The following is a 16,678-nucleotide window of genomic DNA, read 5'->3' on the forward strand; positions in this document are numbered from 1 at the left end:
CTCTATCGCTGAGTTTACTGTGGAATCGACGATTCAACAATCAACAGATTTCTCCTCCCCCAACGCTGTCACTTACGACCAGAAGTCAAGACTAAACCAATTCACCTCCACATCATAATCGTTTTTTATTACCTCTTTTTATTAGCCATTTCACACAATTAAATAAATGAAAAAAGTGCAAATTATTGGTCTTTGTTGATAATATTTTTAATAAAATTTGCGTTATTTGTAAGAAAGTCAGGTGTCGCTGACATAATTTTGCCCCCCTCCTTTTTCGCTTCATTTGGGAGAGGTGAACTGTACTCTGCGCCCCGCCCCATCCCCTCATCCCCTCTCCTCTCCGCTTGCTCAGCTTCTGTGCGGCTCCTTCAGCAGCAGGGGCGGCACATAGATTATGATAGATAATAGAAAAACTTAGCGGCACAGATTTTTTTTTTTTTTTTTTTTTTCCAAGTTCGTGTCATGCCCCATTCGCCCATGCCTAAAACTGCCACTGCTAGCGCTGCAGAATTGCGTCTCCCCTGCTGGGTCTTCGTGCTCTTCTCTTACTGGTATGATCAACATTCATGCACATGTGTACTGTTTACTATAACACTGTGAGCACGTGTGTGTGGAAAACATATTTTATTTTGTGTTTAAATGCATGTGTGTAAAGCGCGTGTACTGTTTCTTATAACACGTGTGTGTGCACATGTGGAGCAAAAGAAAGTTTCATTAGAGATTAAAACCCCTTTTTTTCCCTCTCTGTCGTTAAGTGAGTGCGTTATGTGTGCGCGCGTAATTTGACACCGTGTTGGTTCACACATTCCCTCTTTCGCCTTTACTGTGTGTGTATTATGTGTGTGCGTTATGTGTGTGTATTTGTGTTTCTCTCTCTTGCGCTGCGGAGTGTGTGCATTATGTGTGTGCGTGCGTAATTGGACACCGTGCCGGTTCACACACACTCTCTCTCTCTCTCTCTCTCTCGCCTTTACTGTGTTTTCACACACACTGCTTCACACACACACACACACACACACACACACACACAAAGACACTAAAGGCGAGAGAAAGAGAGAGAGGAAGAGAGAGAGAGAGAGAGAGAAGGTGTGACACCAGAGGGAGACAAAGAGTCAGCTCAGAAATCTGGGGAGCCGGATCTGATGACTTGGGGCTGGGATGGCACAGATGACACAAATTCTTTAAAACTTTTTATGTTTTATATCTTAGGAACCTTAGATATAAAATGTTATTAATAAAAAGTATACATTTTAGAGATAATTTACATGGAGAATCTACCAACCTGAATTAATTAAATTATTATTTTTTAAGAATTTGTATGAAATTAGGTAATGCAGGGCTCTTAATCTTTATTGTACCTTTACTGTAAGGCTGTCATTCTCGGTAGTCCTCCAAAATGCTTTTATTTTCAGTGGTAATATAAATGGTATTTACTGTTGAGTTATTGAGTTAGTTACACTTGGGGATATGGGGATGGTACTTTTAATCAAAACAATCAGTTTCAGCAAAGAATTGTATATATCAAAATCTTTTCAATCATCAATGCATGTGAATGCATATGATATCACCACTCTGACACTCTACTTTAAATTCTTGTTTGGATTTACGCTTTTACTGTATCACCCCTAATTTGCAACTGAAAAGATCTTGATTTTGAGTTTAACTCAAACATTTACAGTATTTGATAGTTCTGTAGAATGTTCAGTTAATACTTATGATAGTTCCCTGGTGTATATAAATTGTATATGCCAAATATTGACATGGATGTTGCTTAAGGTGCTGTTTTCAGGTATCCCACAATCTTGGATTTGTATTGTGTAGGTGTACTTGTTCTGTTGAGCTTACCCTGTTCCCCCCAGACGGCTGTTTTTTTGTGCTGTGTCTATTTTACTTACTTTATTTATGCATATACTTTTTGTATACTTTTATCATGTCAGGATAAGAAAAGAGTCAAAGTACTGTAAATTATAAGATCTTTGTTACGTGGTGCGGGTTAAAGAAGAAAGTCGCATAGCAGAATTTTTATTTTAAGAGCCCTTATGCAGGCCTTCTGAAGGGGTGGATGAAATAGGAGTCTGTGAGAGTGCTTATGTTACACGCACAGGAAGACTTTCCCGTTTAGAGATAGTGCTGGGTTATTAATTAGAAACCAAAAAGAAACCTAAAGAAAGCTGAAAACTGAAGACTAACAGAGCTCCACCGTGTCCTCGAGACCTGACGGAGCTTTGGAAACTAAAATATAACTTTGCCCTCCTGGGACGGGTCCGCGCCCTCATCAAGGATTTATGTGTGATTTATTTGTGCTTTTACACTTTAACTCAGAACGAGCGCACGCCAATCACACCGCAACTCCTTCTCGCCGGCTGTTTGTCAGTACGATGGCTGGGTCTTTTTCCTTTGTCTTGGTTTATCTTTGTCTTGCCGCCCGCATCATGACAATATTTATATTTAGCAAAACTTTCTTCATTTCTCAGTGTTGAAGCGTTTGTTGTAGCTTCAACAAATTGATGTTTATTCTCAGAGAAGCCATGGAGGCACAGTTTGTAGAAGAGAGAGATGGGCTAACATTCTGGCTAGCTAATCCCCAAGACTATGGTGAGGTAATGGCCATATCACAGGAAATCTACAAGGGCAATATTTACCTTCCATATCGCTACCAGACCTGGACAACTGAGCGTGGCAGAGTAGTCATAATTTCCAGGAGGAATGGTAGGCTGGTGAGTATACTGTAATTTATACTAATAACTGACTAGAATAATTAACCAATTTCCAAGTAGAATGTGAAATTTATTTAACTCAAAATAGTAGTTATTCTAGTTTTTCCCCAAAATGCAACTTTATTTTAACTCTTCATACTGCAGTTATTACATCAATCACTTATGACCTGTAGGTGGCACTGGACTCTGCACTAGTGGTTGATGGAGGGCAAACTGTGGTGTTGGAGGGATTAAGGGTGTGTATTAGTAAAAGAGGACGTGAAGTGGCTGGAGTTTTTCAAAGAGTGACTGACCGCTACATTAAGCAGGTTTACCCAAGTGTATTATCTAAATGACTAACAAGACGTGACAACCCAGGACCTAAAAACTCTTCAAGTTTATTTTTCTGGCTTCCTGGATAAACTAATCCATTTAAAATCCATGTTTTAGTTAATTACATCAATTTACAGAGGTGGGTAGAGTAAACAAAAATGTACTCAAGTAAGCAGCTGTGGTTGCCAGAATGCCGTAGGAACCGTAGAAAAAACTATTAAAATCCGTAAAATATACAGCATAATGAGTGCCATCCCGTACAACCAATAATGTTGCTACCGTATTTTTTATGGTAAATTTCTGGCAACCACAGCTGCCAGTTTTTTACCGTAAAATGTACAGTTTATTTTTTACAGAGCAGATATTTTTCTGATTTTTAAACTCTATCAACAAAGGTTTAGTAAAATATAAAATGATGCTTCATGATATTAGTAACAAATATCTTCTTTGGGAGTTTCCTTTTTATAATACAGCATATTTTAAATTTTACTGCAATAAACCATATTTTCATGTTTTTAACTGTTAAATTTAAGGTCTTACTCAGTAAAACTAATTACTAATTTTTCACTGTAAATTCTACGGTTATCCCAAGTTTTGTGAAATATGGTTTTATTCTGTAGCATTTATATGGTATTTTACTATTAAAATTACGAAATATCAAAATATTATTACTCAAGTAGAAGTTAAATGTAGTCATCCAAAATATTACTTAAGTAAAAATAAAAAAGTATTCAGTGAAAAGACTACTCAAGTACTGAGTTATTTGTTTTAATGGTAATGTCCGATTTATTATTGATGATTATAATGATTATATCTTCTTCTTCTTTGTCTTTCGGCTGTTCCCTTTCAGGGGTCGCCACAGCGAATCATCTGCCTCTATCTAACCCTATCCTCTGCATCCTCTTCTCTCACACCCACTAACTTCATGTCCTCTCTCACTGCATCCATAAATCTCCTCTTTGGTCTTCCTCTAGACCTCCTGCCTGGCAGTTCCAACCTCAGCATCCTTCTACCGATATATTCACAATCTCTTCTCTGAACATGCCCAAACCACCTCAATCTGGCCTCTCTGACTTTATCTCCAAAACATCTAACGTGGGTTGTCCCTCTAATAAACTTATTCTTAATCCTATCCATCCTTGTCACTCCCAAGGAGAACCTCAACATCTTCAGCTCTGCTACCTCCAACTCTGCCTCCTGTCTTTTCTTCAGCGCCACTGTCTCTAAGCCGTAGAGCATCGCTGGTCTCACCACTGTCCTGTACACCTTTCCTTTCATTCTCGCTGATACTCTTGTATCGCACACCACACCTGACACTTTTCTCCACCCATTCCAACCTGCCTGTACCCGCCTCTTCACCTCCTTTCCACACTCTCCGTTGCTCTGGACCGTTGACCCCAAGTACTTAAAATCCTGCACCTTCTTTACCTCTGCTTCCTGTAGCCTCACCGATTCCTCCTGGGTCCCTCTCATTTACACACATGTATTCTGTCTTGCTGCGGCTAACCTTCATTCCTCTGCTTTCCAGAGCATACCTCCACCTCTCCAAATTTTCCTCCACCTGTTCCCTGCTCTCGCTACAGAGCACAATGTCATCTGCAAACATCATAGTCCATGGGGACTCCTGTCTTACCTCATCTGTCATCCTGTCCATCACCAGAGCAAACAAAAAGGGGCTTAGAGCCGATCCTTGATGCAGACCCACCTCCACCTTAAACTCTTCTGTCACACCTACAGCACATCTTACCACTGTCTTACAGCTCTCATACATGTCCTGCACCACTCTAACATACTTCTCTGCCACTCCAGACTTCCTCATACAATACCACAGTTCCTCTCTTGGCACCCTGTCATACGCTTTCTCTAAATCTAAAAAGACACAATGCAACTCCCTGTTACCTTCTCTGTACTTCTCTGCCAGCATCCTCAAAGCAAATACTGCATCTGATGTACTCTTTCTAGGCATAAAACCATATTGCTGCTCACAAATGCTCACCTCTGCCCTTAACCTAGCTTCCACTACTCTTTCCCACAGCTTCATTGTCTGGCTCATTAGCTTTATACCTCTATAATTGCCACAGCTTAGCACATCTCCCTTGTTCTTAAAAATTGGCACCAATACACTTCTCCTCTATTCCTCTGGAATCTTCTCACTCTCCAAGATTTTGTTAAACAAACTTGTCAAAAACTCTACTGGCACCTCTCCTAGGCACTTCCATAGCTCCACAGGTATGTCATCAGGACCAACAGCCTTTCCACTCTTCATCCTCTTCAACGCCCTTCTTACCTCACTTCTACCAATATTTGCTACTTCCTGTTCCACAACAGTCACCTCTTCTACTCTTTGTTCTTTTTCGTTTTCCTCATTCATCAACTCCTTAAAGTACTGCTTATATTAAAGTATAACAATGATTATATGATAAAATGTATTATATAGTTAAAGTAAAAGTAAACTGTATGGTGCAGTAAAACTACTCATAGAAGTAATTTTTTTCGAAAAATTTCTTAAGTAAAAGTAACGTAGTAAATTTAGCTTGTTACTACCCACCTCTGTCAATATATTAAGTCACATATGCTGATGGCTGTTTTTCCACTATACTGTACTTTCCCATACTTGCTCTCTCTCTTTCTTTCTCTTTTTTCCCCTCAGGCTGTTTTGTCTTTGTGTGTAGAGGCTGAGAGCTCTAAATGATTTATCTCAGGCCTAAAAACAAAGCTAGAATGCCCACAGGAGTCAGATTGGTATAGCAACAACAATTACAAACTATTTGTTCTGAAGGACAGCCAACAACGTAAGGCACCATTTTTGGACCCTGATCTTTCCTCAAGACTTCAGCTTCCAGGAGGTGCCATTATCCAAGACTAGGAGCCTTTGAGACCAATGGAAAGCAACTTGGAAATTTTAAAGAGGCGAAACCTAACTTGGGTGGTTGACTGCGTCAAACAACTTATGTTTATAATCTTTCACACTCCACCCTATTCTATTCCATTTAATAAAGGGGCTTTGCAGATGAACATAGATATGCTTGGGCCAGATGTAACCATAGCAAAGAAGGCACTCATAACACATTTCGAGCAGGTAATTGAGGAGATTCATGGCACTGTTTTGGTCCATGTTTACATGCCTCAAAACTTCTGGGAAGCCATTAAACAATTTTGTGATATTTGTTTGAGATACTTGTGTCAAACAATTACTGTAAATGGCTACTGGGAGCTACTGGGAAAAGCTTCTATAATTAGAAAGAGTGAAATTGCAGTGGTACCAAAGATGCCAGCAATTTTGTTTCGTAAATCTATCAATTTTTGTAATAATAATAATAATTTCTCAGTTTTATATAGCACCTTTCAAAATACCCAAGGTTGCTTTACAGTATAAGGCGTGTGTAATGTAAGCATGTATGGGGGGTGGGGGGGGACTAGAGGCCAAAGGCCTCTGTGAAGAGATGTGTTTTGAGGTACTTTTTAAACAGGGGTAGTGAAGGGGCACATTGGACATGAAGGGGTAGCTTGTTCCAGAGAGTGGGGGCAGCTACATTAAAGGCTCTGTCACCAAAGGTCTTGAGTCTGCTGCGGGGGACGATCAGCTGGCCCTTGGAAGAGGACCGCAGGGACCTCAGAGGGGTGGGGTGGAGGAGGTCAGTAAGGTAGTGGGAGGCTGTCCATGGAGAGATTTGTAGGTGAGGAGGAGGAGTTTGTAACTAATGCGGGATTTGATGGGGAGCCAGTGAAGCTGTTTGAGAATGGGAGTGACGTGGTGCCAGGGCCTAGTGCCTGTTAGAACCCTTGCAGCAGCATTCTGGACGTATTGCAGTCTATCCAGGGCTTTGTTTGGCAGACCTGACAAGATGGCATTGCAATAGTCCAGACGGGAGGAGATGAAAGAGTGGATGAGGGTCTCTGTTACTGAAACAGAGAGTGAGGGCCTGAGTCTGGAGATATTCCTTAGGTGATAGAAGGCAGATTTGGTAATTCTTTTGACGTGGGACTGAAATGATAGGGTAGGATCCAGGATGATGCCCAGATTGCAGACTTCAGGGGATGGAGTGATGGAACAGCCATCCACATCCAGGTGGAGGTCCGCAACCTTCCTAAGCAGTGGTGCCTGTGCCACCACCATGAGCTCTGTTTTGCTGCTGTTTAGTTTGAGAAGATTGGTGGTCATCCAGGTTTTAATATCTTGCAAGCAGTGGACAAGAGGCATTGGGGGGAGTTGGGCAGAGGGTTTAGTGCTGATGTACAGTTGTATGTCGTCAGCGTAACAATGAAAACTGAGTCCATGAGAGCGGATAATTTGTCCTAGAGGGAGCATGTATATGGTGAAGAGAAGAGGGCCAAGCACAGATCCCTGAGGGACCCCATGGTTGATTGTTGTTGTTGTGGAGTGTGAATCTTTCAGGGTGACGTATTGTTGCCGGTTTGATAAATATGACTGAAACCAAGAAAGTGCTGTATCTGATAGTCCAGTGAACTCTGAGAGCCGTGTTAAGAGGATGGTGTGTGAGACTGTGTCAAAAGCTGCTAAGAGGTCCAGTAAGATGAGGATGGTAATGAGGTCATTGTCAGCAGCAGTAAGGAGGTCGGTTGTGATTTTGACCCACAGCAGGTCGGGAAAAAGAGACTGAACGCGTAACAAGAGGGGCCACAGAGTCCAGACTTGTGGAGAGAGCAGTGTTGTAGTGTTCCACCAAGGTGGCCACTGAGAAGCCAGAGGCGGGAGCAGCAAGGTGAGTTTCTAAGACACTGAAGAGCAGGGGCAGGCACACCTCTTTGGTCTTCCTGAAGGTGATGGTCTGTACTGTACGTTGCGTTGCCTGAGTAGGGGCAGAGGAACAGAGAACATAACAGCATGGTGGTCTGATATGGCCAGGTCCGTGCACTGGAGATGTAATGGTGGTGTGCCAGTGGTGCACACCAGGTCCAAAATATGTCCTTTGATGTGGGTGGGGCCAGGCACATGTTGGGTGATGTTAAAGCAATCCAAAAGTGACAGAAAATCGGCCGCAAAAGAGCAGCTGCCAGAGTCCACATGGATGTAAAAGTCACCTAGGGTTAGGGTTAGGGTTAGAGTAGAATGGTCGATGGGGACATGGGGCAGACGGTGGCAAGCAGCTCCGAGAGCTCAGGGAGGAAGCAGGTGGAAGCTTTGGGTGGTCGATATACAAGGACCACTTGTAGCTGTGCAATCCCAGTCAGAGCAAGATGGAGACACTCAAAGGATGAAGCATTGACAGGATGTTCTTTGACCAAGATATCAGAATTGTGTATGACAGCAAGTCCACCACCACGACCCAGGCAACGAGGCTTTTGTATGTATGTGTAGCCAGGTGGGGTAGCTTGATTGAGACTGACAAAGTCCTGCTGGCTCTGCCATGTTTCAGTTAAACATAGAAAGTCTATTTTTTTCTCTGTGATAATGTCATGGATAAGTAAAGCTTTATTGTTTATGGATCTGATGTTCTGTAACATGAAGGAGGCTTACCTGTATGTGGGTACAGAGCTGTCCACGCAGGAAAGGGTCCGGAGATTGGCAGGTGATGGGCGTGGTTTGCGTTTGAGGCGTCTTCGCAAGGAAGCATGACCGGTAACCACAGGAATAGCCGGAGTTTTGTCCGTGTAAACAAACTTGTGACGAACAGCCCTATGCATATAGGGTGCCCGTCTCAGAAGGGGGGGCGATTTAATGACTTCAAGGCAATTTGGGGAAAGCGCGGTGTTGAGTTTTAGGAGTTCATCCGCGGTGTATCTTATGGGCGTCATCGTGACTGGAGAAGCACCCGGTAATCACAGCACTTAGCTTGCCTGCTAGCGTTAGCCTGGCTTGCTAACCAACGCTAACGTTATATTCCAAGAGACTCAGACAGCAGGGTGGCTTAAGGAGGACTACTTGACAGAACAGTTCCAGTGATGATAGCAGTGATGCAGGCGGGCAGATCGCAGTAGATCCTGTGCACCGAGGACACGATAGGTAACTACTCCACAACTCAGCTTGTAAACATCGGTATAATTAGCGTTACTGAAGCAGTGTCTGGCAATCGCGAGTTAGATTGTAGTAACAGACACAGAGGAAAACAACAGCTCGAAAAACTTTGTGACAAGCAGAATTATTTGACCAGTGTTCAAAATGTAACTGAAATCTAACTGTACGGAAGCGGCGACATGCACGCCAGCGTCCTCTCAGCGTCCGGGCAAAAATTTTTAAATCTGCAAATTTTTGTAAATCTGCAAATTTGTTGATTTTATTAAACAATGCTGTTTGTTGTAGTTATTTATACAATTTCAAAATTAAAATATGCATTTTTGCATTCATATATGTTCGGCTGCCCCACCATTGAACCACCAACCACAGTAATGCTGGTTCATTGATATAGTATAGCTCACCTTATATATTTACACAATGGTTCTGCATGCATGTGCACACACACACACACACACACACACAGACTTCTTATGCCCCTTTTTGGCTACTATGTCTACCCACACAGGGACCTACCGAAAACAATTTTTACCACACCTGTTGAAAAACAAAATTTGCAACTGTCAAGACGCGACCGGCACTAGGACCCGGAAGTAATGCGGTCGCGAACCAGGAAGTATAAAAGGAGTAAACAAACCACAGTACAATGCTCAGTCATTGAGTTGCCCGATGTCGCCTCGGTTACGGTCATCAAACTGTGAGTACTCACTTTTTTGCTTAGCTTTCTTACTGAGTGTGTATTTATAGGATGCGGGTTAGATTGTGTCTTTCCCTTACTCCCCAATCGTGAGAGTCCTTAGACTAACTGCGTGATTATCCTGCCTATTCGTGTCACTCCGCGTTTGGGTTTACCAGTCATGCTACACAGGGCTAACCGCTAAAGCTACGTCTTCTGGTCACCTCAGGTTAGTTCTTGACAGAATGACAGCCTTCCACGGTGAACCCAGCGGAGTATGCGCGGAGTATGCGCGCCTATGCGATGTGGTGGATCAGCATGCCACGCTCATCAATCGGCTAACCGGAGAGCTCGCTACTCTGCGTCAGAGCGTCCAAGACGTGGCGGAGCTCCGGCAGGAGAACGCGGATCTCCGAGCGGCTGTTGCTGACGCGGCGAGCTGACCCCCCGTCGCGGCGCCCCCTTCAGATGTCTTTCTAGCTCTACCGGATAAATGGGACGACATGGACAGAAGATGCAGTGTGTTCTTGACAGCGCTAGATCTGGTGTTTGAGTTCAATGCCACCAAGTACTCCACCGATCGGCTTCGCATTGCTCTTCTCGTATCGTTGTTGTCCGAGCAGGCAGCTGAGTGGGCCACGGCAGTTCTTCGAGCAGACACCGACACCGCCCATTCTTACAATGAGTTCACCAGCCAGCTTAGACTCACCTTTGAACATCCTGCGGGCTAGGTGGAGACCGACACAAAGCTTTACCACCTGCGGCAGGGGGGATTGTCCGTGAGCTGCTATACCGCTGAATTCCGCACCCTCGCAGTACAGACATCCTGGGGAGACGCCGCGCTCTGGACATCCTACTAGGAGGGACTGGCTTCACGCATCAAAGACGAACTGGCCGGACGAGAGCTCCCCGCCACACTGGAGGGGCTAATCCAGCTCGCCCTCCGCATCGACCAGCGCCTCCTCTCTCGTCCGAAGCCAGCCCCGAGGACCCTGCCGCCTGCTCCGACCTACACTCACACGTCACCTCGACCACCCATCACCATAACTCCCGCCATCACCGAACCCGTCGGATCTCCACCTCCTGCCGTGGTTAACACCGGAGCCGGGGAACCCATGCAATTAGGACGCGCCTCCCTGACCGTGGCAGAACGAGAACGCCGGTTTCGAGAGGGTCTGTGTGCCTACTGTGGGTCAGCGGCCCATTACTGGGAAACGCGCAGCCCCGGTGAGCAGGAGGAGAGACTCACCGGGCACCATCCACCTTTCCACCACTACCAACACCACCACTTCCCGCCTCATGGTGCAGGTAACCCTCCAATTTGGCCACAAACGGGTCCGAAGTACCACGTTCATCGATTCTGGTGCCGCAGGGAACTTCATTGACTCCACTTATGCCAAAGAAATGGGGGTAAAGATCGAGGCGTTATCCCAGCCGCTTCACATCACATCCGTCGACGGTCGACCCCTTTTATCCAGCCCCATCACTCACCAGACCCAACTTCTTACATTCATCATCGACCAGCATCAACAACAGTTTTTTCTCACACCCATCGCATCACCTCCTGTCATCCTCGGCTATCCATGGTTACGACCCTCTCATCTCATGGGCACAGAACCGGATCCTTAAGTGGGGGCCGACCTGCACCGAGCTCTGCCTCCGGCACCGGCTGGGACGTGTTCCAAGGAGTCTGAGGTCCCCGACGTAGACACCGACGCCATTCCATCTGAATATCAAGACCTGGCTGAAGTATTCTGCAAAAGAAGAGCCACTCACCTACCACCTCATCGCCCATACGACCTGGCGATAGAACTTTAGCCAGGCTCCGTCCCCCCCCCGCGGCCATCTCTACTCTCTGTCGACCACCGAGACACGGTACCATCCGGCCCTCCTCCTCACCAGCCGCCGCGGGGTTTTTATTCGTTAAGAAGAAAGGGGGCGAACTTCGCCCGTGTGTCGACTATCGGGGGCTGAAAAAGATCACAATAAAAAAACGACACCCGCTGCCAATCACCATCACGCCCACCATACACTACGAGAGCCTGGTTATACCCTTTGGACTCTGCAACGCACCCTCAGCCTTCCAACAATTTATCAATGACGTCCTCAGAGACATGCTGGGCCAATGGGTGTTCGTCTACCTGGACGACATCCTCATCTATTCCCATAACCTCAAGGAACACATCCAACACGTTCGGGCTGTTCTTAAGAGATTGCTCGCACACCAACTGTACTGTAAGCTGGAAAAAAGTGCCTTCCACAAGCTGTTCGGAAACTCGACCACGTTCCTCGGTTTTGTCATCTCGCCCCAGGGTGTGGCCATGGATCCACAGAAGCTTGAAACTGTGCGTCACTGGCCCCTACCCAGGACCCTCAAACAGCTTCAACGGTTTCTGGGGTTTGCGAATTTCTATCGTCCATTTATCCGGGGCTACAGTACAGTTGCAGCACCATTAACTGCTTTGACCAGGCCCTCGCTTCACCCGTTTCATCTCACACCTGCCGCCATCTCCTCCTTTCAAGAACTGTGTCATTGTTTCACCACCGCTCCCATCCTTCTCCACCCAGACACCAACCGACCTTTCGTTGTGAAGGTGGACGCGTCGGATGTGGGCGCCGGCGCCGTTATCTCCCAACAAGGTCCAGACCAGAAACTACACCCGTGTGGTTTCTTTTCCAAAAAATTCAACCCCACTCAGCAGCGATACGGGGTAGGGGACCGCGAACTGCTGGGCATAAAGTGGGCCTTGGAGGAATGGCGTCACTGACTCGAGGGCGCCAGTGAGCCATTCATCGTCTGGACCAATCACCAGAACCTCATCACCATCAGGAACCTAAGACAGCTCAATCCACAACAGGCGCGGTGGGCTCTCTTTTTTTAACAGTACGACTTCCATCTGTCGTACCGCCCGGGGTCCAAGAACACCAAGGCCGACGCACTTTCAAGACAGTACGACGAAGACCTTCCCCAGGCGGATCCCGTGCCTGTCATCCCCTCTTCCCGGATCTTCGCACATCTTCAATGGAACTTAGAGACAAGGGCCCGCCAGGCACAGCCTGCAGAGACCGGGCCGGCAGGCATGCCACCTGGACGACTCTACGTACCTCAGAACGTAAGATCAGACGTCCTCCAATGGGGCCACTCCTCCTCGGTCGCCGGACACCAAGGGACACGGAGGACCCTCTCATTCATCTGACGGGCGTTCTGGTGGCCCTCAATGAGAAGGGACGTCATTGAGTTCGTTCAGGCGTGCCCGGTGTGCGCCAGGGCCAAGGACATCAATCAACCATCCCCGGGAACGGACCAACCAACAACTGGAGCGCTACATAAGGTGTTTTGTGGCCGATCGCCAGCGCTCCTGGGCCCGCTACCTCATATGGGCAGAACTTTCTCACAGCCTGCATGTCTCATCTGCCACCAACCTAAGCCCATTTGAGGTATGCTATGGTTCCCAACCTCCGATGTTTGGCCATCAAGAACCGGAGGTCGACGTACCATCGGCCCAACAGTTGGTCCGTAGGTGTCGACGACTCTGGAACCAAGCCACCCTCACAATCCAAAAGGCCAACCAACAATACACTACTCAACACCGCCGTCGACACCCTCCGGGACGCTTGTACAGAGTAGGTGACAAGGTATGGTTATCCACAAAGAACCTCCATCTTCATATGGAATCCAAGAAACTCTCACCTCGCTTCATAGGACCATACTGCATCACCCTAAGGATAAACCCTGTCACCTACCGGCTCCAGCTGCCTGCGGCGCTCCGGATTCATCCCGTTTTCCACACATCTCAACTCAAACCCTTCATCACCTCTCCAATGATTCCACCCACCCCCCTTGCTCCTCCTCCCTGCATCATTGACGGTGTTCACAGTGCGTCGGATCCTCGATTCACGCCCTCGGGGCAGAGGCACCCAGTACCTGGTTGATTGGGAAGGCTACGGCCCTGAGGAACGATCTTGGATTCCGGCCCGGTTCATCCTCGACCCCGAACTCATTCGAGAATCCCGTCGTCGAGTATCCTCCACCCCAGGACCGTCAGGAGCCGGTCCTGGACAGGGGGGTACTGTCATGCACACTCAAGACGCGACCGGCACTAGGACCCGGAAGTAATGCGGTCGCGAACCAGGAAGTATAAAAGGAGTAAACAAACCACAGTACAACACTCAGTCATTGAGTTGCCCGATGTCGCCTCGGTTACGGTCATCAAACTGTGAGTGCTCACTTTCTTGGCTTAGCTTTCTTAGTGTGTATTTATAGGACGCGGGTTAGATTGTGTCTTTCCCTTACTCCCCAATCGTGAGAGTCCTTAGACCAACTGCGTGATTATCCTGCCTATTCGTGTCACTCCGCGTTTGGGTTTACCAGTCACGCTACACAGGGCTAACCGCTAAAGCTACGTCTTCTGGTCACCTCAGGTTAGTTCTTGACAGCAACATTGTTTCAATCATAAAACTTTCTTGCAGCTCTGGTATATAATAACCCTATCTCACTTAGGCGGTTTGACTCACGGTGAGATGCGAAGTTAGGCACCGTGAGTCTCCGTGATTGCCCACCAACATTCCGCTGGCGTTTCATAAAGTTCTGTAAGGACCGCAAGCTTCGTGAGGACCGGCAAAAAAATTAAACATGTTAAAATTAAACATGTTTAATTTTTCACGCGGAAAGATGAAACCGTACTCACAGCGCCAAAAACTCGCGGTGATTCATGATGAACTGTACTTATGGCGTAGGTGAGATAGGGGTATAAAGCTTTTTGAGGCCTTACTCACAGTTTAGTCTTTGGCAGCACTATATACTGCACATTTACATACTGCATGCTGTAATGGAATTATATTTGACAACAACAGTGATGAGGAGGAGAGAAGCCAGTGTGGAAGGCTGAGTTGACAGTAAGGAAGGTTTAGAGGAGCAAGAGTCAGAGGATAACACAGCGTATAACCCGAGGAGTTAGATTCTGACACTGATGAGGAAGAAGACTTAACTGAAGTTGTGGCCTCCTTCCAGTCAAAAACTGGGGAAGTGTGTCCTAGAAATTACATCAGGGCTACTTTAAAACTATGTAAATATGTTCAGTGTATGAGTCATGCATTATATTTGTAATATAGTTGAGTTTTCCCTGTGTACATTTGGGCTTTTGTTTTACAAATAGTTGAGTTTTACCACTAGTTTTTTATAGTTGAGTTTTCCCACTTTGACCCTAATGAGAAAGCAGGAGGTAACAGTGGCAAGGAAAGATTCCATAAAATGACATGAGGAAGAAACTTTTGTGCAATTAAGTTTGACTATCAGGCCAGTAAAAAAACTTAATAGGAATTTAGATAAAACTGGTAAAAATTTGTCACTTCCCCCTCTAGGGGCATCTAATAGCAGACAAAAGATTTTAGGGAAAATGGGCATTTCTCTATTCTCTTTAATTGTATAGAACAACATGTGTGTTTGATTTAACATTACTTTTTTTTAAACAACATAGAAATGATTAATTCAGATAATTTCTGGCTAGCTTTAATGTGTGTGGAGGGGGTGCCATGTTCTTTGATGATTCTTTGGTGGCTTTGGAGCTATTCCAGAATTTGATAGTGTCCTTGGGTAGTTTATTTCACAGATCATAGTTCAGTTCTGTTATGTTTACCTTCTGTTTTGTATTTTTGTCTTTGTTCTGTTAATTAGTGCACACCTGATTTAGGTTTGGCTTAATTATTAATAGTATTATCATTAGCATTAAACTTAAAGTAGTTTATATTTATATATAACAAATGTGTGATAAATACAAATGTGCACATTTGTATTTAACACACATTTGTTATATATAAATATAAACTACTTTATATAGTTTATATTTGTTATATATAAATATAAACTACTTTTATATAGTAAAAAAAAAGGGTTTATATAGTAAATACTTTTACTATTCCTGCCTCGCCTACAGTGCTAAAATCTCTAGACCCAGTGTAATTAAAGGAATAATAAATAGGTAATTATTTATTACTTACATAAGTAATAAATATTTAATTAAAAAAAATATTGTATTAAATACGGTACTGCAAGTGTGTGTGAGTGAGTAAGCCAGAATAATTACTTCCTGTTTGCCTGTAGGTGGTGCTGAACTCTGCACTGGTGGATGATAGATGCCAAACAGTGGTGTTGCTGGAATTAAGGGTGTGTCCTAGTCAAAGAGGACATAGAGTGGCTAGAGTTATCCAGAAACCCAAGTGTAACAACCAAATGAGGTACAAGAAAAGACAATCCAGGACATAAAAAACTCCCGAAGTTTATTTTACTGGCTTGCCGGGTGGATTATACCATCTTTTACAAAATTAATCAATACAGTTTGATAAATAGTTGTGGTTCATGTTTAAGTGCATCAAAAATTTTGGAAAGCCAGGTGAGGGAGATGAACAACCACTGGAACACTGGGAGCAACTGTTTCTGGAAACTGAGACGTAATTAAAAACAATGATTAAACAAAGATAAGTAAAAGTAGTACAAAGGCTGTTAGAAGAGGGAGAAGAAAATATTAATGGTTCATAAAATATAATTTGTTTTATTGAAAAACAAAATGCTATCATATTCCTTTGCATAATATTAAAAATAAAAATATAGAGATTTGCACTGAAATGTACAAGTTAGTTTTATAAAAAAAAAACTATGTTTTGTTGTAGTTTGCATAGTCTTACAGTTGGTGGCAATATACAACTACTAATCAAAAACAAATACTGATAATTAAATTTATTTGATTTTTCTAAACTTATATTTGCACTTTAGTGTAGAGTAAACAAGTAGATTCAAATTCCTTATTATGCAGAGCACTGGGATGGTTTTCTTTGGACCTTTGGATCTTGTGGATTCTTTCGGCATGCTCATTTCTCTGTCCAGTACAGTACCATGACCTTGGAGTAATGCATACTCTTGCCTTTACAACCATGTGCAGCATAAGCTCTTGTCTAGTGTAACAGCAGACAGGAGAGTTTTTGCAAAGCTGTATTGGTATTTCA

General features: G+C 44.7%; 1 pseudogene; it reads left to right on the plus strand.

Annotated features, from left to right (window-relative positions):
* The first annotated feature begins 2,507 nt into the window (after nt 1-2,507).
* Nucleotides 2,508-16,130, plus strand: LOC128520963 (histidine N-acetyltransferase-like; annotated as a pseudogene).
* Nucleotides 16,131-16,678: the final 548 nt, after the last annotated feature.

This window comes from Clarias gariepinus, chromosome 1 (genome assembly GCF_024256425.1).
Source record: "Clarias gariepinus isolate MV-2021 ecotype Netherlands chromosome 1, CGAR_prim_01v2, whole genome shotgun sequence".
NCBI classification, from domain to species: domain Eukaryota; kingdom Metazoa; phylum Chordata; class Actinopteri; order Siluriformes; family Clariidae; genus Clarias; species Clarias gariepinus.